Genomic DNA, 22,947 nt, shown 5'->3' with positions numbered 1-22,947 from the left:
GGGCGGGGGGAGGAAGGGTAATTGTTAATTAATTAATTAATTGATAATTGTTTTGGATTTGGATTTGCATCAGAGGAGAATAGTGGCTGGTGCACTGGCTCATTAAATGAAAGAATGGACTTTCTGTCATGTTTTGAACAGTGAAGACACTTTGGTTTGGTGAATAAACTACTGCAACAGAGAAAGTAAAGGATTGGTTTCTGCCAAATAAAACTTTATACGTTTAATGATCTAAATAAAACACATGGGATCTTATTTTAAACTCCATAGTGTATCCTCTCTCTCTATCTAAGTGCATCCTATTTATTTATTTTTTCTTATTTACCATTAATGAGACAGGAAGTAGTCTGGTTTCTGATCTGCCTCTGATTTGGAGTTTTCTTTAGGCTGACATGGAAACCTTCCCCGTGGACGTCCAGGCATTAGTTCATTAGGAGTATTTGCTAAAAGAAACAACGAGATGCTGGTGCTCTACAGTAACTCAGTATTATAGAGACTGCAGGCAAATTTTCGTCATAGTGAGAATGTAACTAGTGTTAAAAGTGCAGGTGGTTTCACTTTATTAAAAACCCACCAGCTGCGACGACAGCTAAATGCAAGCAAAGGCAATATCTTAGAGAAGTGGTTTATTATTTATTTGCTGACTTGTTAAAGGGAAATTACTGATTATTTAAATGCAATTACATTTAAAAACAATTATTTCTACTTTCAGCCAGCTCTTTATTAGCTCTTAGCTGCGTATTCCAAAAGAATATTTCCTGAGCAGAGAATGAACAAAATCCTTCAGATGAATCCAAATTGCTTTGCAAATTGTCTTTCCGTGAATTTTCATTGTTCGTGGTGTAATTAAATGGTCAACCTAATCGATTAATTATCTCGTGTAATTATTTTTTCAACACTTGATTGTGCTTCCTTGACAACTGAGAGACACGCTGTTTGTACCTTTTCTGTCACACAGCTGGGAGGAAGTGGATCAGTAATTCACGACATAATGCAACACTGCTCGATGATTGAAGAGTGAAATTAATTGAAAATTCTGTGAAAATTAAAGATTAATATCAATCCGTCTTTAAACTCCTTATCCAGTTGGTGCATTTCCCAAAACATACACTCACAACTCGCAGTTAACGTCAATATGTATTTAAAGCTAAAAGGAGATTAGGAAAATATTATCAATTGATTTAAATATTTAATTGCAAATTACTCCGATCTTTTAAAATCTTTTTAATGACTAGAAACAGAAAATATCATAAAATTTTAAAAACATGGCAGTTAAGTAAAATCAGCTCAATGTCTTGCCCAAGAAATAGAGGTAGACCTTTGGACTTTCTCTACTGCTAAACATGAACAGTTTCTCAAAGTGTGTCTTTTATGCAACAAATTCTTCTTGCAGAAAAGTGAAGCACATTCTAGACAAAAAAAAGGTTTGTATTTATTTGTCTATCTTGTGTTGTGATACTCTGCCTCGGAGCTGCCCTCTGAATCTTGGATTACAGTAAACAGGCTCTCTCTTTGTGGGTCACTGGTAAACAGACTATTGAATTTCTTAAAACCTGTAAAACCTGATGACACGCCTGTTCAGCTCAAGTGGGCTGAGTCTCTTACAACAACACACTGCTCCTAACATTGTGTCTGTCAGGTGTGAATTGTTCGTTCACTGCATCTCTCTGAGGAAACAAACAAAAAAGAAGAGACTCAAACTGACGCAAAAGTGAAGCTTTGGGAAAGGGTAAGACGCTCTCTTTACTCTTAATGAACTTTTCAGATTCACCCTTTAAGTCCCTTTAATGGCAGAGGGTGACGGAATTTCATATCCCGTGATTGAAAACCAATGAAGTTTTGAAAGTACAATGAGATGGAAAGGTGCACTCAAAACGCTGGTATATTCTCCCGATGCTGGCAATCTAATTTACTGTCAGCTGTTATAAATGGGGAGTCACCGAATGGCAAAGATAAGATGTGATTTCCTCATCAAGGTTATCACTTAATATCTGATAATGTCTGGTGGGAGCCATTGTATGTGACAGTTAAAACAGAGGGGCTCAGCTGCGGGCGGCAGAAACCATGGCTATTGTGTAAGAAATTTTAATCTGTCAAATCAATGTGACTTTACTCAATAAAGTCTTCTTCAAAGGACTCAAGTTCAGCGTGTGGGCCTAATTATATGCCTCCATGGTAGATAATAATGTCACTTTAATTAAACTGAATTTTATTTTATTTTTTTTATTTTAAATGTTGAGTTGAATATTGAGATAACGTGTATTGATTCAGGCAAACGTTTTTCAGAGTTGAATCATCAAATACTTTTCTTGTAAAGTCTCATGGGACACACCCAAATTAGTGATGTCATCAAAGGCTGACAAATACTAATACCATTTTTTACTCACTCTTAGCTGACCAACGAAGGCATCTTAATAATTCTTGAAAGGATTCAAGCTTTCGTACTTATTCACATTTTGTTTCTTCACAGACCCTGTCTAACTTTGATTAAAAAAAGAAAAGAAAGAAAAACAAAACACACAATGGGAAAAGGTAACAGTGAAGAATGGGACATGCAGCATCCGGACACCGTTCGGAATCAACCACCAAGCTATGCAGAGTCGGAGAAATCCGATAAAAAGAAGGGGAGTTCAAAGAGCAGCTGCCCTAAGTGCTGCCTAAAGACACGCGACTGTCTAATGAGCGCAGAGTGTGGACGAGCTCTTCAGATCTCTCAGGTCGTGGCCATGTGTGGAATGTGTCTTCGCTGGTTTATATGTAAGTCTCAACCACAACTACTTCCACTACTTGTATATTCTATAGAAGTATACTGTATATTCTCTCCTGTTTATTATTGGTTAGATCACATTCTACATTTATTGTTATCCCTTCAAATATAAATTGCATAAAGGATGTCACTGTTAAACCTAACCCATCACATTTCTTTTTTCGTTTGTTTGTTTTGTTTTGTTTTTTTTAGAATCTTACTTTGGTTTTCAGGACAAGTTGTGCAACAACCAAGCTTTGTTTATTTTCTGGATCCATTTCTGACCCACTCTGATGCCATATGTTCTCTACTCCACTTCTAAAGTGCTACTGGCAGCTTCACTGTTCTGGTTATTTTTAATACCCAGTCTACAGGTAATGGTAATTACCATATAGGACGATTGTGTTTCTTTTATATGTCATACTGAAAGTCAACTTTAAAGGACAAATACAGTTGCACAACAGTATGCATGTTGGTATTGAATGATGTACAAATAATATAATAATGGTCAATTTGCATGTGCTTTGGATTTGACTTTAGTGTAGTCAGCTTAGATGTTATTTATTTACACTACAGCCCATTGGTTTTCAGCCTTGTTAAATGAAACACAATGATTATCATTGTAAGATAAAAATGTGCTCTAAAATAAAATATAAAATTCTATCTTATAAGCATTGAATATATAAAAAGGGGGGAAAAATCACATTATGACTCAATTGATTGTGATGATGTACTTTGTGGCAATACTAGCTGAAGTAGTTTGACACACAAACACTTCCTGCATGTACTTTGGGAGAGCAAATCAATTCTGTTTATAGCACCCCCTGTAGAGAACCTGTTTATATAGAAAATGAAATCTGCATTCTTTTACTTCAGTTTCCACCTGACTACCAGTAAGGATGCAAAATATAAATTTTGGATTCATATTTTGCATATTTTGAAATAATATCACGAGGCAGACATGGGGTGCATTCCAACTAGAAGGTCAGGAGTTTCATTACAGCCACATGCTGATGTGTCCTTGAGGTAGAAATACCATTAGAGTTTTCACTGTGGGGAGCCATGAGGAAGGCAGCAGCCTAAATTATACGCCTGAAATATCTGGAAAAAGCTGCATGTTGTAATGTGAAAAGTTTCACATTGTAATGAGATGATGTATCACTTTATTATGACATAGAATCTTATCACATTATAATGACCTACTGTCATGTTATTATGTGAAGGACTGTTTTATTATGAGATACTTTCGTTAATTTTGATAAGCTGTGATAAGCTTTTGCATCGTACAAAAAGTATCTTGTTTTAACATAAAACTTTGAAATTACGTAACACATCATTTTTGCAGTTTAGGTATTAAATGTAAGATTCCATTCAGTCATATGTATGACAAAAAGACACAATCTGCAAGAATAAAGGTGAATTAATTTAAATAAAGGTAAGGAAATGGAGATTAACTCGTATAACAAGAAATGAAACATATATTTACTCAGCTCTGGAAAACAAAGGTGAGCGAATTAACAGCAGTTAGGCTCCAGACCAGAGACTGTTCAGACAGTACAGATGCTATAAGTACATATAAAACATTCACAGATGGAAGAAGAGGTGACAGCTAAAGTGAAAGCGTACACATTTTAAAGCAAGAATAAAAGCTGCATTGTAGTTATAAAAACGAACATTAAAGCCCAAACAACAACAATCAAATGTGGAATCAAATGGCATATTGAATCAAAACAAGTTAATTTGTTTCTGCTTCTGACAATCACATTAGGACAAACTCATTAAATGAAAATGAAAAATAAGGGAAAATAAAACAAACTGACATTTTAAACAAAAAACCTCAAACCACTGACTCTAATCTATATTGTGCTGAAAAAGTCATAACGACATTTTATATTTGTCTCTGGTGTCTCATCTGCTGCGGATATAAAAGGGTAAAAAAAATTGAAATTTGAGAGTGATGCCGGCAATTAGTGTTTGAAAATGTTTTCAGAAGAAATGTGTGCTTTCTGTCTGTGCAGTACTGTTAAGTCGGCACATGTATTCTGGATATGTACTTTCCATTTAAAAAATGAAAGTTTTCTATTGTAAATCGAAGGCTCATGCCCAAGAAATTACATAAAATCATATGAATAAATAAATGTGGGGGTTAAAAAGGCTAAGATGCTGTGGTGATCAAACAATGACTTGTAGAATAAACTGTATACAGACCCTCCAGAATACTGTAATAATAATAATAATATAATCACTCTTTGATCAATGTATACACTCCCAGTTATGGCCTTGATGCAAACAAGCATGCTTCTCTGTTCCTACTGGGTTTGAGTAGAATGACAAACCTCGTGTTGATTCACTGTTTGAAGCTTCAAAACAAGACAACAGATATGTGTTCTTTGATCATCAGGGCTCAGCGACACAATAAAGCCTCTCACAAAATACATACTTGGTAATTTGTGAATGTCATGGGGACACTGGGGTTAAAATCCACTGTGACAAACACAGACTACTAAAAGGTGGTTTTTCTTTGCCCTGTTCTACTTTCTCCTTTCTTTAAATACCTCTGTCTCTGTTAGTATGGCCACTTAATGTTCCATCGTGTCAGTGAAGGCATCACAATACAGGGGTGACATTTCAAGCAGACAGATTAGAGCTTCTCTCCAATTAATTTCGCTTCCCTCCCCCTGTTAAATACACAATCAAGCAAAGGCAAAATGTCAGCGAAACAAACGAGGAGCCACAATGTGGCTGACAATTACCACCAAGGACCTCAGAAATGCCAATATGTTAAAGTGGGAGCAGTGTGTAAGATGAATGGGGACAAATGGCCATCTCTGAAGAGGCTCGTAGTTACAGCAGCGTTTGAATGTGTCGGTGTATGGTAACTGACGATGACCAGATGTAGCGACAGACCCAGTTAAGATGAAAGGTCGGAGGTGACCCACTGTGAAGATGGACTATAAGTTTGGAGAGACAGTGGTGGGGAAGTCTATCTGAGAAAATGTCCAAACTGTGTATTATAAACATGTTTTTATTGAAAGTGCAGAGCGCATGTTTTGACGATCCGTGTTTTTGTCGATGCAGGTATTTTCCCATTGTTTGGTCCTGGTGAAAAGAATGTGGCATTATTTGTATTCTGTGTCCTTCATCAGAAAAATGGGCTCTGTCAGGCAAAACTATCAGACATGACTGAGGGAGTGCTGGGGTATGAAAGGTGGAACTGCAGGCGGATGGGGGCAAAAAACATTAATCCTGTCAAACTGCTGAATGTCCAACTTTTTTTTTCTTAGGAGGAACATTCTGCGTCTAGAAGGCTTCTGGGCAATTCTCTGCATTCCCAGAAGAATAAACCTGGTCTCCCCTTTTGCTCTTTTGGTTCTAATTGATAATCATTTTCATCATGTTTAAAATGTTAAATCTTACAAAACATTAAGTAGTTGCGGATCAGAATCAATCACAATTAATTATGACTAATTGAGATAATTTAAAAAACATTCAAAATTATCATTCGTACGTTGCTGAAAGAGAATAACAATGGTTAGACCCCTGTTTTCACTTGACTAATCAGGACTAATTGAAGTGAGAACAATATGCTAAGGTTTAACTCAAAATTTTGCCCTCAGACAGGTACAAAAATCAAGTTGTGACCTGGTATAAACGATAGCCCTTCAAGAAGTTTACAAAGATTTCAGTATTAGATGGAATCATCATGTAGAAGTGTTAAAAGTAGTGTGTGTTAAAAAAAAAAATTCTCGTTCTAAATGTTTTCTTTAGGTGTATCTAATTTTTTTCAACCATTATTTTCACACCTGGCTTTTAAATGTCTCTCATTCCAGTTGCCATACAGACTCTTTTGCTAGTGTTGTCAACAAAAGTTGTTCAAGCAACAAGTGTAAATGTTCATAGATGTATAAATGTAGACCTTTTACCTCTTATTCCCACAGTACCAACTCTTGATATGTAGTAACAGGCACTTCTTTACCGACTTCTAACAACAGACTCCACCGGCAAGAAAAAAAAACAATTTCACCCGTTTTCATTAACCTCAGTTTACACACAGCATTGTGCCAATTTTATGACTTAATGAGATACATTTCGTACACATTACACTTTCAACTGCCTCCTTTCACAGTGCCCTTGCAAAAAATTACACATCTAACGTGCCAGTGAACCAAGCTCGCCAGTTACAGCTTTGAAATTGGCAGGAGAGCCGCGGGTGAGAATGTTGACCTAATAAGGGAAAAACAGAATTTGCTCAGTGCAGCACTGTAGTGTAGCAGTGTAATGTTGTCCGAAGGTGAGCCACAGTGGGTGAGTTAAATCTCAACCAATCAGAGCATTATCACACCAAGGCTTTCAAGTTGTTGCTGTTGGATGGGGGTAAGATACAAACACACTCCGACCCTCATCTGTGTTTCCAGGCCCATCTGTTGCTCCCACTCTAAGCCATCCACATCCCTCCAACACACACTTCACTTGGCTAAATCTGTGTGAGGCTTACCAAATGGCCTCCCCTCCCAACCCTGTGAGAGAAAATGGGTGCAGCCATCAGGTGCAGTGCTACCAGCCTGTGTCCTGATCATCATGTAGAGACACAGGAACTCTGGTTCTTTGCACATCTTGAAGTCGATTTAATCACCCCTTTTTGCCAAGATGCTCAGTCGGCCATGGCTGTGATTAACTTGGCCCACAGCCAGACTCAATTCAGTTTGTGACATAAAAGCTAAATCGGTGGGTCATTACACTAATGAAACAGAATGACAGAAAGACACGGTAGTAAAAAATCAAGGGTTTTCATAGCTTCCGGCCATGGTTGAGAGCCCAGGTTCTGAAAGTTTTATTTACCAAAATTCCTCGAAGATGTGTTAAATGTGGCCGTGTCCTTTCTCTTAATTACCATGTCCCCTCACAGCTGCACACACGGTAACCAAACTGACAAACCATTTTGGACCGATTCCTCGCTCACCTTCCAACCAAAGCCCGTAGAACATCTGTTTTCACTGCTGAGCAATACCAAACTATTCAGAACTCATTTACTGGGCCCAGCACTTAGTCAAAGACCACAGATTGCATGGGATGAAAGATCATTTTGTGGGTTATTTCCAACAAAAGGGACTAAAACAAAGTCTGTAGCACTGAGCGAGTGCACTTTGTGAGTCTATATAATATGTGTCAACCACAGATTCAGCTCAAAGTCACAATTCACATCTTGCACGGTGCTCTTTTCTCCTGTGCAAGATGAAAGGGAGAACAGAATCATAAAAAAAATATTTGGATTTGCACTGTGTGTGTCGTTCTGGTTTGTGTATGCTGTTGTAGACAAAGTAGGTTGGAGACAGCGGCACAGAGACTATGAAAGAAAAAGAGAATAAGACAGCGAATGAGATGAGATTTGTGATCTCATCAGTTCACCCAGGGCTTCTCTTCGCAGCAGCCTCTTACTCTCGTCAATCATCTCCATGGAGACATCTTAAAACTTAGATGGATGGGAAGCTCTGAAGCATTTCCAACATCCCTGTGATACACACCGTGGATGGAAGCCATTCACATGGTGTCGCCGTTGATTACTGTCCCAAGGTGAAAGGAATGTTGGAGTATGTGTATTTCTAATCATATTGGCGTTGTCAAAAATGAGACCAATACTAGCCAAAGATACTTCTTTTAGCAGTTACTGTCATTTATTAGTACAGATTTTAAAAAATATTACAAATAGCCCAAACAAAGAGGAAAAATAAAAATAAAATAAAATCTATCTTTGTCTATTTATCTCATTGAGACTGTTTGATGCCAAATTCTTTTCCAACATAGACTAAGTTGTCTCTGTTGTTTTTCTTTTTACAAATACTCAGCTGTTACAAAGTGAAAATTAAGGAATCATAAATGCCATATAGAGCATGCACAATGTCATCATTTGGTATGTTGAAACATGAATTCAGAAAAATTCTCATTGAGACTGTTTGATGCCAAATTTTTTTTTCCAACATAGACTAAGTTGTCTAAAAATATAAATAATAAAATGTGAATTTAAATTAGAAATTAGTAATAATTACATTGGATTAAAATTAGTGCTTTTTTTACCATAAATATATTGACTTAAATACATGCAATGAAATAACACTGTTAAATCCACCAGTAAATATTTCAATTTTAATATTTATTTCTGACTTTGTTTCATAAATTGAAAATCAACAGGAACAACAAGAATAATTTCTAATATACACATTATTTTTTATCTCAAATTTAAAGTTTAAACTGAGTAATTTTTGATTACTTTCCACTTCCTTCCCATCTTGAACATATTGATTATTTAAGCACAGAGTAGATGTGTGATAAGAAAAAATCTGTAGAGAAACCATAGTTATCTTTCCGCTTGATAGCTCGCTCTGTTTTTTGTTTTGTGTGTGTGTGTGTGTGTGTCTGTACCTTGCTTTCTCTCCTTCCCACAAACAAACAGAACTGATGTAATCCTTAGCCTGATAAGAGCAAGTCAGGGTCAGTCGCACAGAACTGAACAAATACACATGGTGTATCATTAGTGCCACGTTGGTTCTCTGTAGAATTAGTTTGGTAGTGCTGGCTACATTTTTCACAGAAAAGACCTATTTCAACACCAAGCCTTAGGAGTAATGTAGAATCCAGTGCATTCTTTGCTTTGTTGCTGTAACACATTACAAGAACATCAACAAATGCTGCACTTACTCTGTCAATGCAATTGACTACCACCAGAACAGACAGTGTAAAAACAAAGTACAAAAGGCTAATACCTCAAGACAGATAGTGCTTTCATTCAATCTCATGCCAAGCTGACAAAATCCAAAAAAAAACAAAAAAAAAAAACAAACAAACAAACAAACGAACAAAGGGATTCTAAAACTTAAATCTTTTTAAGTCTTTTGCAGGCAGTGTCCCGCACAAATATCACTTGCAATTTTATAAAGTTGATTGAATGAGAATGTTTTTTTCTTCTTTAATGTTTGGGAACTATACAAAGAATAGTAGAATTAGAATTCAGTCCCTCAGAAAACTAACTTGATGGTCCAAATGAAACATTTGTTTCTAGATATTTTGTAAAAAAAAAGGTCATTTAAATTGCACACAAAAAATGTCTTTCCTCTGTGATCATTTGTTTTTTGATATAGATAGCTGCTGTTCCAGCTGAAATTGCCAAATAAAATCAGAATGAGGCTCAGCAAAAAGGTGTGTGTCTGTTTTTGTGCATCTGTGTGTCCTGTGGGTGGGCGTCCAAAACTCCTTGAATATTAAAAAAACAACTCCACATGAACTTGAATGTGTTTGGAGTCAGGTCTGTGGCTCAAATCAGCACAGAGTACTGACTCAGCTTACGGTTGTTATATGCCCTGTTGTTGTTTTTACTGGTTTCTTTTGTGAATTGACATTAGAGTATTAGAGTATTGTTTTTCAAATTTGATATGATAGAAAAATGAATTAAAAGTATTACGAGTTAAGATTTTACATTATTTTATAATGTTTTACCTAAACACTTTAATTTAATTTATTTTAATATCATTGTCTGCAGATCGAGGCAGGGATGATACATGCTAAATATGGATAAATGTAGAATACCAAAGTAAAACACAGAAAGGCTCAACTGACTTTTTTGACAGACGTTTGGTGAATTTTAAGGTCAGGTTTTTGTCATTTATAGAAAAATGCAAATGCTGGATGTTTGAGTTAACTCTGAGTGAAAGATCACTTCTATTTGAAATGTCCTTTGGAATTGTTCCCCAAAAAATGGTCTTCAAAAAGTTAAGGTAGTTTTGAACTTTCCAATTTCCCTTGTGGTCCAAGTCTGTTGAAGGGAAAGATATCATATGGGATAGTTATAAAGCTAACCAAGGTTATTGCTTCTTCAGGAGAACCATTTGTTTCTTACTGTTGTGACCTGTGTGGTAGGGCAATAAAGTGGCATTGGGTGTGAGGCTAAATATAAATATCACCCAAACGTGGAAAAATGACAGACCATTACATTAAATGTCATGGTTCTCTAAGAGCAGTTCCAGCAATTACAGCACCCAGAGGTTTGAAATTCCTCTGGGGAAATTGAAGCATTAGCCACCATTTAGCAGGCATTTGGGGGGAATGTGCTGAAATTTGAAATAGGTGGGGAAGAGTAACTTCTCAATGGATACCAATCACTTTGAGTGATTAATAGTCTTGACCTTGTCTCAGACCTGCCACCATATATATTAAGGAACCCTGGAACAATATTCAGCAAATCAGAATATGTGTCTCTGTGTTTAAAGCAACATTTTGAGATTAGTGCTAACTGAGCATGACCTTTGACACTGAAGTGACACAAGGAACTGCCATTAATTCAAGCAGAAAAGTTGGAACCTATTTAGAAAATATCTGCTATAGAAAGCCATTCTGTATCACTGATGAGATGGCTTAAATAAGCTTACATCATTTTAAATGTATTTAGTTTTGACTAACTAGCCAGTTTGAGAACAGTGGTTGTCTGCATATGATGCATCCGAACAAGGAAGTAAATAGACAACATGGCCTGCATTTTTGGACTATGATGGCTGCTGAATGCTAATTCTATCACTGACTGGTACTGGCCTGGAAACCTGACCCTAACTGATCACTCTCTTAAGAACCCACTTTAATTTTATCCAGTGAGATCTGGACAGTGTAGCCCCTAGAAAGTGTGGGAATCCTTTAAGATTCCCTCTTCCACTACTTATCTGAACTGATCCACTGAGACTGGTGTTCACCTAGTTTTCAGCCGTCTTTAGTGACCCTGAGCCTCTCCACTCAGCTAGACCTTGGGCTGGGTGTTGCAGACTAAATCAATGACCAGAGTAGCAAGATAGTTCAAAACTAATATTTCATTCACAGGCTCATTCATTAATATGAGAAGTGCAGATTTAATAAGCCATTACAGTCACATGTCAAGCTTCTCATACCTTTCTATAAATCAGGTCCAGAAGCATTGAACTTAAAACAGGCAAATGTATCTTTTGGGCATTATATATTTACAGCAGCATGGTGTGCATATTTGACCAATGGTTAAACAATGTGTCCAAAAACTCTAGTATAATATTACTGCTGCGAATGAAGGCTTTTGAGATCAAACTTTGCTGTTGAGTTTATCTTTATTTATTGCTAGCCTGTCTGAACAAACAACAACAAATACTTACTGTAACAATTACAGTTGCAAACCACTCTTCCTCAATGTTTAATTTTAATTTTTGTCTTTATCGTTGCACTTCACCATTGCAATATGAAATGTGTAAACACATGAACTTGAAATAATCTTTTTCTTAGTACTGTGATTACAACTTAATTTTTTGCCTGTTCTTGTTGTGAATTATTACCCCTAAGAGTTATTTCTGTGAATATTTGTTGTGAGTACATCACTGCATGCCAGCTGTTACAGCAGTCTGGATCAGTGCCTGGTTCACTGGAGCTGTGGAAAGTGACCTCCAGAGTCTATTTTACATCCAGCCCCAGTGGTCCACAGACCTCTCCTCCAACTCCAACATGCTGTCATGCGACAGATGCCACAGCCACTATCACACAGCTTCCCAAATCTCCACTGTTTTGTCGCAGGGCTGTCTCATCTGGATGGAGCACAAGAGCCGGGGTGGGGGTCCCAGAGGCTCACATCATCCTAGTTCTACCGAGTGTGTGTGCACACATTTCTACTTAATAACTGAAAATGGCCTCCCATAAAATTTCCATGTCTCTGAAGTGCTGGTGTTTTCCCCTCACACCAACCAGACTGAAATGATCTATGTGCACTTGAGACCTAATGGCTGGCATTTATTTTGTTTTGGATAGTTTGATTGAAGGGAAAACAATGCAACCCACTGTACATAAGTGGACAATAACTTAAAAGTAAGTATATTAATATATTAAAAAAAGCCTTTTCTTTATAGTTAAAGTCAGGTTATAAAGTTACATGAAATATTTCTGTAAAAAAATATAGTATAGTAAACAGTGCCATTGTCGGAAATAGTATACTACACAGTTTCAGTCTGCTAAAATGTTTGTGCAAAAAAATCGCAATCACTATATTTTTTAGTAAAGATAAGAATATCCCTGATTTAGCTGAAGCTTTGGAGACTTGACCTAACAGGCAAAGCCCGTCCGAGAAACTTAAAGGGTTTACACAAATTCAAGTTATCCAGAAAGTTTATACTAAATTGACAGAAGGTGGACAACATGAAAATATTATTCTATATATCTAATATATATATTTTCCAAAAGAGACCAATGACAACCTTTCTCTTCTCCTTGTTTCTTGTCTTGGACCATTGTCACTATTTCTACCTGCATGTGAAACCCAGGTCACAAACAGCACTCGACATCCATGCATATGCACACGTGTCCACACATGTACATCATTCTTGTCCAAAGCTGGGGTCAAAGTCAGGACATGGATGACTTCACTTCACTAAAATGTTACTGCATCATTAAGTATAAACAAACCAAACCAGAGCCTTGGAAAAAAAAGTGAGAGCACAGTTTTCAAGATCAGTTTTGGTCTTTCTGGTTGGTGCTTTGCCATGTGTTTGAAGTGTTACTGTGTGTGTCAGGAACAGTCAAAGGTGCAGTATTATTAGCTGGGAGCCCGGCTGAAGTCCAGAGCCACTGCGCACTGTGATTATGTCTGCCCCTGCCGTTCAAAACAGATGCTCTTCACCAGCACTGGCAGCATGGAAGAGCCTGTGGCAGGTAGCTATTTTGGGTAAATTAGTAAAGACAACAGTTGCTCTCCAGGTTGATGCTGCCATGCTGGGGTGTGGTGCAAAGCAACAGAGTGGAAAACAGTCTCAACCTGGGCAGCACAGCCCTGCGGGTGTTTGTCATTTGGCACCACTCCAGCAGACAGGTGGCTGCTAGATGACTGCTCCCCCATGCACCCTATCCTGGTAATTAGCCATTCAGCTCGGGCACACAGAAGAGGGCAGTCATTCACACAGACAGGTATATAATGAAGACATCCTTAATGTGGAGACGTTATTTTTGAGCATTTCTTATAACTACTTTCTCAGGAGCTGTATTTCTTCCACAATGTGGACTCAGCTTTTACCATATTATAATGTTCCCACATGCCAAAATGACTATGTTTGCTATATAGTTCTCCTAAATATCATCACTTGTAAGGTTTCCATGCATATCAGAAAACCAACTATAAATATCAATTTGTTGCAGGGAGTCAAAGGCTGCAGTAATATCTAGTCCAGGCCCTAACAGATATACTGCACATTCCTTTTGTGCTCACTTATAATTGGTCAGTCAAACCCCACTAACCGCTCTGGTGCTAAATCAGTCTTGCACATAGTCCTAATGAGCAGCATGCGAAGCAGTTTGTTTTTCAACGTAAATATTTATAGTGGCTGTGCTTCGAACTTCATAACAAGGTATGAGTTTAAATGTCAATAGATAGTCTTTCACACAGTTGGAGAGGGTCAGTCATCATTGATGGGCAGTAAATGGGTAAAGGGAACTATGTTAATGGAATGTAACCATCGCTGGAGCCCTATTGGGAAATCAGTTGGTCATTTGAATATTCAACCCCAGGGCCACCACTCTAATTCCTGTCCCCTCAACATGCCACACAAGGAGAAAAGAAGTGACAAAATGGCAAGGAGTGCTCAGGCAAGAATTTGCATTTTAATGTGCCTGTCGGAATCACTTTAGATAAGTGCTGTGGTATGAGAGATCACACAGCCCCACAGGTCGGCAGCAAACAACTTGTAATAGCCAGCGCACAAGAACAACACTGTGTGTGGGAGGAAGTTGTTGCCATTTAGGAAAAAACAAAATCAATGTTGTTAAAGGAACAGAATAAGTTTGGCTTTGATGGGGCACAAAGACCGGCAGCACTTTTCTGGAAAAAAAAACACTTGGTTACTGCTCACAACAGTAACTATACAACCTTGAACAGTAATTACCATAAGCTGTGACTGCAGAAATTGCAATTAATTGCAATGACAGCCTAATTAAATATATGTTTTTTTTTTCCAGAAGGATGACTGAAATTGCAGTGTTTGAAAAGAGATCAAAGTTCAAGGCAATGCAGGTAAAAATGCGATGGTATGGCACATACAGTATATTAAAAACAATCCATACAAAGGATGACAATGGCACAGATCATTATTTTTTATCTCCATCGTTCAACCATATGTAAAGTTTCCTTCTTAGGTTGAACAACGAAGCCACACCAGTTTTTCTCCCTTTACCAGTCCTGACAGAAAAAAACATTAAAACAAAACAAAACTCCTGCAGCCTGAAGTTTTAACCTCACACTGTGGCACGTATCTGCTTCATGCCCTTAATCACATTGTCGTTTGGCAGAAGGAGAGGTGACTATCGAACGCGTTGATTAAATCAGTTTCTCCCTCCGTTGCAGAAGAGTATATCTTTTCACGTATCGATGAGTGTGTTTTGTGCCCCAGTGGACGCAAGGACACTGAGGGAGTGCCACTGAAACACTCACACTGCAAGAGGGCAGTCAGGGCGCAGACACCAAGGCTGCAGGGCTGGGCCTCTGGATTTTATTTGAGAAACTGGAGTCACTTTCAAGAGTTGAATCATTGGGGCTGGAATCACATCAGCATTGGAGCCACTTTGTGCTTTCAAGGTCTAGTTCATTTAATGAGACGACAGTCGCCTCTGACAAAACCTCAGTGTCAATACTTTAAATATTTAATACATTTATTTCAGTGAATTACCTTAACCTGGAGCCGATTTTTCTTCTACTGCGTGTATCTTGTTTCTAAACCATGACACAATATTTCTCCTTGGCAAAGAAAGTTTTTTTTTCTTCTTTTTCTTAAAAGCCTCCTCACAGGGAGAGAGGTGAAATATAATCACACCAATGCAGGGAAATTGTTTTGAAGTGGTCTGCATTGATCCCTTATGTAGAGTGATTATGACAATGTCTTTTTAGGTCTAAAAGGAACAACATCAGGTGTCTTAATCCACAGATCTTACGTCGTTATGTTACTGCAGTCATCATTTCAGCTCATTGATCTGTCCATCGTTTATCATTTCTCATGTCAACATTAGGATAAATGGTCAGTACATACCTCACCTAATACTGTGTTTTACTGTACAGTCCACAAAAGAATCTTATTGACCCCATTGTCAAAGTATTTTAAAGTACTTTTATTGATGATGCAGAATATACAGTATAATATACTAAAATATTTAAATGTTCAGCACATACACCTTTTAGGTTAAGAAAAACGTTTGACGTTTGAAAGGCTTTAGAGGTTGACTTTTCAGTGAGACTTTTTTAATGGGCTGGGTTAATGGGTTTGTCTAAAATTATGTTATAACTAGCAGTACTGTAGTTAAATTCAAACCATGCAATGATGACATTAAAATATCAAGTAGAAAAAAAACAACATGCGTTACAGAAGATTATTTGTGAAATATTTGTAGCAGGAATTTTTATTGTAATCTTTAGAAAAATGTGACTTTTCATGTTTAGGTTTTTAAGTTAGTCTGGATACTACAATACAATATACTGCAGTATCCAATCCAGCAGTAACTCTAAGTTGGTCTGCACTGTTTAATTGACAGACCTGAGAATTTAAAGTGCAATTTTCTCTTTAATGGCAGGGAGGTCATGTGACCACTGAAGAGGTCAAGATGAATTTTAGCCTTGTAAACACGTGAGCTAAAGCATTAAATCTCAACTGTTTCCCTCTCTTCTCCCCAGTCATGCAGTTTCCACTGTCTCTAATGTTCTTTTTGTTTGACCCCTCACTGCTGTTGTCTTTCTCTCCTTGGGTGCCCTTTATTTACTGTACTAACCCTTTTACCATTCAGTTGTAATCTGACCCGGGGCCTCCCTTGCATTATTACACCAGCCATTGCAGATCCAGTCCTAATGCAATAGACAGAGCTTTTCCACTCTCAGTTTTCCTCCCATTTTCATTTAATAAACCCTATATTTTTGTTTTTAGGGCTCAAACTGAATTTTGCCTCAATTGAATTTACGCCATGGCTTTGAGCACTGCAGAAATAACACCCTTCTCGCTCTGTTGGTTTTATGTGTAGCTTGTTCATCTGAAGCTCTGGAATGGAAAACAGAAATGGCATACCATAATTGAAAAAGAAGTTGGAACATCACATGAAAATGATGAAGGATGATAGGTGTTTGTATATGCATGGACTTTCTCTGATTGGTCATTGGTGGTGACCTATGTCTTGATCACCACTAGTTATTTTCTGACCCAATTTAAATTTGACAGAAACATACATGTTAATCCATTCACTACAGAACAACCATCTCTCGGTGAATAGTAGTAACTAGTTTCATGTTATTATTTGCCTCTGTAATCTATAGAAAGCAAAAATAGACACATGAGCACAGCAGCTGAATCAATACACTGCAACCTTCATGTTTTGTTTTTTTTTGTTTGTTTTTTTTTTACTCCCCCTCCAGTTCTTGTTTGTAGGCCGGTGGGGGACACTGCATCCAGACTACAACTGCCAGCCCCTTACTGTGTTCATAGACATTTGTTTCCTCAAGGGGAAAAAGTTCTTCCACTTTGTTGTTGTCCTCCTCCATTCAGCTGACATCTCACTTGATTAGTCACAGCTCTCTCTCTCTCTCACTTTTCCTATCTCTCCTTATATTTTTTCCTTACACTCTTCCATGTTCTTGTTAATCTCCACCCTCTTCCAACCCTATTGATTTAACCCAAGCCAAGTTCCTTCATGTTTGTTTCCCTATTTATTAGCACGGTTATTCTGCATCCACAGCTTTGACCTATCTCACTGACAACAGAATGGCAACAAGCTGCAACGGCTGAATAAAATGTGTTGCCATTGTATTTTAGTTTGTGTGTAGCATGGAAGAAAAGTGGCTGTGTCAAAAGGTTGGCTGTGCAATACACACACACACAAAATTCCAGGGCCTTGGTATAAAAAAGACACTGTGCATTTAAATACACAACTCTTTACATAAGGAACATGGAAGACCAGTGACATACAGTATGTAAATGACTTTAACTGACCATGTGCTGTAGCATTCGACTACTATACACTTTTCTTTTCTCTTCTAACCCACCTGTTCCAGTTCATTGCATCACCAGCATTGTCAGGTGCACTAAAGCAGATTTTTGTGATGTTGCACCTGAATCATCTGAATTATCAAGACAATACAAAAACATACTAACACTTCTTTCAGAACTTTGTAGCAACTTCTCTGTAGCACTGTCATATTTCTCATTGAATCTTTACTCCCGGACTATGATTTCTATCTCTATCTCTTTCACAATTTTCTTCCTTCACCCCAACTGGCCAAGACAGATGGACAAGACAGTTGCACCTCTCAGACTTGGGTCCTGTCAAAGATTTCTTCCAGTCTTTCCTCCCTCCACTGACACTAAGTGCTTGTACATTGTGTGAACTGCCGGGCTTCCCTTTTTCTGTATCCATCACGCTGTCTGTAAGGTAACTGAAACTTGGACATCATCGAACCTCCCAATAGGACAATGATCCAAGCATAACCTCCTCAGGAATGATGCCAGGGAGTAATATTGACACTGCTATATTTATTTTATGTCCAATATTCAGTGAAGCGGTGCCATCACAACATGGGGCCATTAGTAAAGAGTCTGGAATCCAATGATCATGCATTAGTGCTACGCATTCAACATACATCTGTAATTGAATTTTGAATTTTGTTTCTTGAAGATTAATCCATATTTATTGTGTTACTTCTTTATGTTACTCTTGTTTGCCGTTGTGTCTGTGAGTCATTCTTTATTTAGTAGCTAATTGAATAAATATAACAATGCATTGAGTTTCAGGAAGAAACAGTTGCTGCAAAAATACATCGGGAAGACGTGACATCTCTCAAGACACGGTTTGTTTTTTCAACTGTTTGTCTCTCTGTACAACATCCACTCTAGTCTCCATCAAGTCACAGGATAGAGCAGATTAAACTGACAGGCCACGGTCAGACACACAGTTTGACAGTAGCATATTTGTCATCTTTCTCATTACAATAAATCATTTGAACACATTGGCCGTACTCTACAAACAATTAGTTGTGCTTGGCAAGCAGATCTTCACTTGGCTGTAGAAATTGCTTATTTGTGACCTGTGCACGTAGCTCACAGCTAAATTGTTTGCATAATTCTCTCAAAGAATTACTCCCTATTCAAATCCAGCCTGGATGTCTGGATTGCTCCCAATTCAAAACCTCAGGGTTTTGTTTTACTTTAACTTTGACACAGAGGAATGGGAGTAGTTTGGAGTAAAATACTGAAATGAACTCATGTGTCCAGCACTGACTGCATTATAGATACTGTATATCAGAAGAAATGAGCTGTGTCTCTCCATCAGCATGATTAATCATGATTATTTAGCTCATGATAAGTCCACTGCTAATCTATTATTAATCAGATTTTTAAAAATGTATTGTTTGACAGACCTAAATAATTCATGTTGAAATATAGAATTTTACACAATATGTTTTCCTTGTCTGCTCATCACATAATTTAAATTCCTGTAATTCCTAAGTTCCTGTATTTTGGTCAAGAGCAAAGAGTAAACACTGCATTTATATTCATCCAACAACTGAAAATTAACATATTCTGCTTTCTAAAAAACGCATGGCCCAATACAGAATTTTAGCAGAAGTCAAACAGAGAAGCTGTCCTGTTCATTATGCGGAAACACACACAAGTCAACAAATCAATAAACAATCACCAAAAACTGTAAGAAACAAACAGTCATGTGACAATTTATTCAAGGCTTTGGACTGATGTTAGAGATAACAAGGCTGAGTATTGAAAAACAAGAGTGTGTTCACATGTTCATGAGGTTTCCTAGCGAAAGAAAGATATTCTTTAATCAAAGTCACAGCTAAGAAGCTGAATATTTAGACTAAAAGACAGTGCTGGCTGGACTTCTGCCATTAATCTCTGATGGTTCTTACTAATTTTCTACGTAGATGTAACAAAGCTGAAAGAAAGGAAGACAGTGAAAGAAATAACTAAACTTGTTGTTCATTGGCCTGAAGGTGTCAGTGGGTTGGTACATCAGATACTATTTTGCAATCAACATGCAGGGTTAGGTTACAACACGACAGCCGTAGGCTGTGAGTGGACGTTCAAAACACAGGTCCTAAAGTGGTTCTCCATGGATCAATACTTTGGTTATTTTAGACCAAGTACCAACTTTTTAAAACACTTAATATACCATTTCAACATTTTCGTTTCTTCCTGTAAAAAAAAAAAATCAAACAAGATTTAGCACAACATTACAAGAGTCTTGCTGCAGCATTTGACCAAACTAGAATCAAAAGAGTGTAGATTGTGCACATGCTGTATGCTCCTGTGTCTATAGATACAGCGGAGGTCTCTATTTTATGATTTATTTTATATATATTTTTAAACAAATATAATGGCTTTGTCTATAACATATGACAATGGGTGTCATGTACTTAAAAAAAAGATATTAAAAGCAGTGTCACAAACAACACAAAGCAAAATCACTGACTAATCAAATCAATCATCACTAGAGGCACTGCTACAGATGGAGCCAGCATTTTGATTTATCTTGGTGTAGCAGTACGAGCGTTTTTGTCTTGTTTTTTCCCCTCGGTCTTTCTGTAGACTGTTGCTATGGTTTCCCTTCCCCACTTCCGCCAGTCGTTGAGAGAGCCGGTATAAAAACGGTAGTCCGCCCACCGGATCTTCCTCTGCGCTCTCATCGTCACCCGCGTTACTTCCGGGTCAGAGGTCGGGTGCCAGACAGGTATGGCCGCCCGCTGCTTCACCTCGCTCGTCGTTTTGTTTGTTCTTATACTTAAGTTATTTGTAATTGTTGTTGTAGGACGACAGTTTGTGTGCTGCTCCGTGCACCGTGTGTGCTGCTGTGGTCGTTGGCCGGTGGTAAGTGTTGTTTCTCTCGGCGTTGTTCTTGGTGCTGCTAGGTAGGTAATGCTGGTCTGGTCACAGGTGAATGCTGGCGGCTGGAGTCCAAACCTTCCTCCTCGTGAGTGTGTGTTCTGAGAAGGTATGCACATCGTTACGTGCCACTGCATCAATCTTAGTGCATCTAGCACATGCTAATAGTGTTTTCCTGTTGACTATGTGTTGTAAGCACCTCATTGGGTAGCTGCTGCTTTTTTTTTGTTTTTTTTTTTTTTTTTTTTTTTTGTTATTTTGTGCTGCTTTGTTTGGTGTTATTTTGTGCTGTTTTCACTGTATTGCTGTATATTTGTTGCTGCCTACGGCGTTCTTCTGCGGCCGTCAGCGGCTTAACGACTTCCAAGATACACGCTGTGCAGGACGATTGTTCGGCCGTACACCGCGGTCCTATGCATAAGCATTTTTTATTTTATTTTATTGGGGACTACCCAACTGATGTGCTAGTCTTTTTCCTTTTCAGTTGCTGTAGGCCGGTGGTGGCGGTGCTGGTGACCTGGTGGTGGGTTTCTTCACTGAGGGTGTGTTTGCCACTTGTGCCTGGTGATTTAAGTTATTTTTGCCTTATGTTGGAGGATCTGACCCCTGCACTAGCCCTTGCCCATCCACTTCGGCCTCAGCCCTGATTAGGTTTTTATTTTATTTTATGTGAATGAGTTTTATGGAGTATACTTTTTAAAATCAAATGTTGAATAAAATTTGTATTTTCAAACTTTGAACCACGTCTCTTGCCCTCCAGTAACCACAAACCTTTGTGCCTTGTGTTTGAGCAGTTCCCTGGGTGAAATTCCCAGGGTGGCCTCCTTAATAATAGTCATGTAACTTTTCACCCCCCCCCACACACACACACACACTGGGTTTTATGCAGCATGACCACCCTAATACGTGTTTCCTTGTTGTACTGAACCTTACAGACCATGTAAGAATCCTATCAGTGCTAGAATTAATCCCTAAAAACAACACAAACTAGGGAAACTGACAATTCCCAAATACAAGATTCCATACACAAACCATCCAAATAAGATTATATATATATATATATATATATATATATATATATCCCCGATGAGTTGACAAGAATATACAACAGATACTTTAACAACCAAGTGCTTCATTAATCAGCCAAGGCCTGACACAGCTACACATTAGATGTCCTATTGGTAATTAAACTTGACAAAAAGTAAACGAATGGCAGCAATACAGCTTCCAAAGTTATGATTAAGAAATACAAAGTCCAGAGTACCTTATAGCGTGAACTTTAGAGGATGAAGTTGAAGGGACCCTGTACTACTGTATGATTGATTATATTTGGGGGCATTAAATTGTATTTTATGACACAGGTATCATTTATTAATGCAGTAGCTACAGTGGCTTAGCTTCAAAGCTACATATAAAATGAAAGTTATAATCAACCTTTAGTATGACATTGAGAGTCAACTATACAATTTATAAACAGGGAGGTTGTCTCTAAAACGACAGTTACAGTTTTTATTAACTATAGTGTTTGGAGAATTTTTTTTTTTTTTTTAAATAAGTAGTCGACTAAAAGCTGTGAAGCATTTTTCTCTGCACCAAAACATTTCAGAGTTTTCATTGCTATCACTATTTCTGTTGCAGGTTATTAATAGGTTGTTTTTTTTTTCTTTTAAGCTGTTTGAGACACTTTTAATAGATGGCTGGAAAAAAGGAGGCATAGATGCATCAAAAAATGTCACTTCAAACAACATCTTGGAACCAATTACTTTTTATAAAGACAACTCGGTTGGTGGCTCTGTGTGTTTTCCCAATGCAGATGATGCAGTGACATTTGAAATGAAACAAAAGACCAAATAAACCGCAGGAAAAACGGATGAAAAACAAACCGTTAGAGGATTTCACTCTAAAGAAATGTGGTGAGAAGGAATTTCTGTATCTAGTGGCAAGAATCAACATAAGAAGTAAAAGTTGCCAATTACTTCTCCCATTTGTCAATCTGGTCTCTTTTTCAATATCACTAATGTTACACTGTAGGCTACACATACTAGACAAAAGTATGAAGAAACGTCTCAAAGGGCTGGTACAGACTTCAATCTTTGATCTCCCCTAATCTCCTCCTTCTCTCTCCGCTATGTATTTCTCAACAAATACCTTCTCCTCCTTTTATTTGTTTTCTCTCCTACAGCAATCTTTGTTTGATTTTGCCATTTTCTGTAATCTCGAACCAAGTGTCTCTGTTGGACATTAGGCCGTGTCACCAGCGGACATCTGACACGGACCAGCTAGCCTAGTCAATAAAGC

At 37.8% G+C, this 22,947-nt stretch overlaps 2 long non-coding RNA genes across 2 annotated transcripts; both read left to right on the top strand.

Moving 5' to 3' along the window:
- Window positions 1-1,571: 1,571 nt before the first annotated feature.
- Window positions 1,572-6,189, top strand: LOC103381801 (uncharacterized). Its single transcript, XR_521837.2, has 3 exons — window positions 1,572-1,729; window positions 2,471-2,757; window positions 2,960-6,189. It is a non-coding gene; the product is annotated as an uncharacterized LOC103381801 (long non-coding RNA).
- Window positions 6,190-20,149: 13,960 nt separating this feature from the next.
- LOC107988844 (uncharacterized) lies at window positions 20,150-21,489 on the top strand. The gene is made up of 3 exons (XR_001760339.2): window positions 20,150-20,497; window positions 20,576-20,634; window positions 20,701-21,489. It is a non-coding gene; the product is annotated as an uncharacterized LOC107988844 (long non-coding RNA).
- The last annotated feature ends 1,458 nt before the right edge of the window (window positions 21,490-22,947 follow it).

The sequence above is a fragment of the Cynoglossus semilaevis genome, chromosome 8 (assembly GCF_000523025.1).
Source record: "Cynoglossus semilaevis isolate Cse_v1.0 chromosome 8, Cse_v1.0, whole genome shotgun sequence".
Classification (NCBI taxonomy): domain Eukaryota; kingdom Metazoa; phylum Chordata; class Actinopteri; order Pleuronectiformes; family Cynoglossidae; genus Cynoglossus; species Cynoglossus semilaevis.
This window is presented reverse-complemented; position numbering and strand designations above follow the sequence as displayed.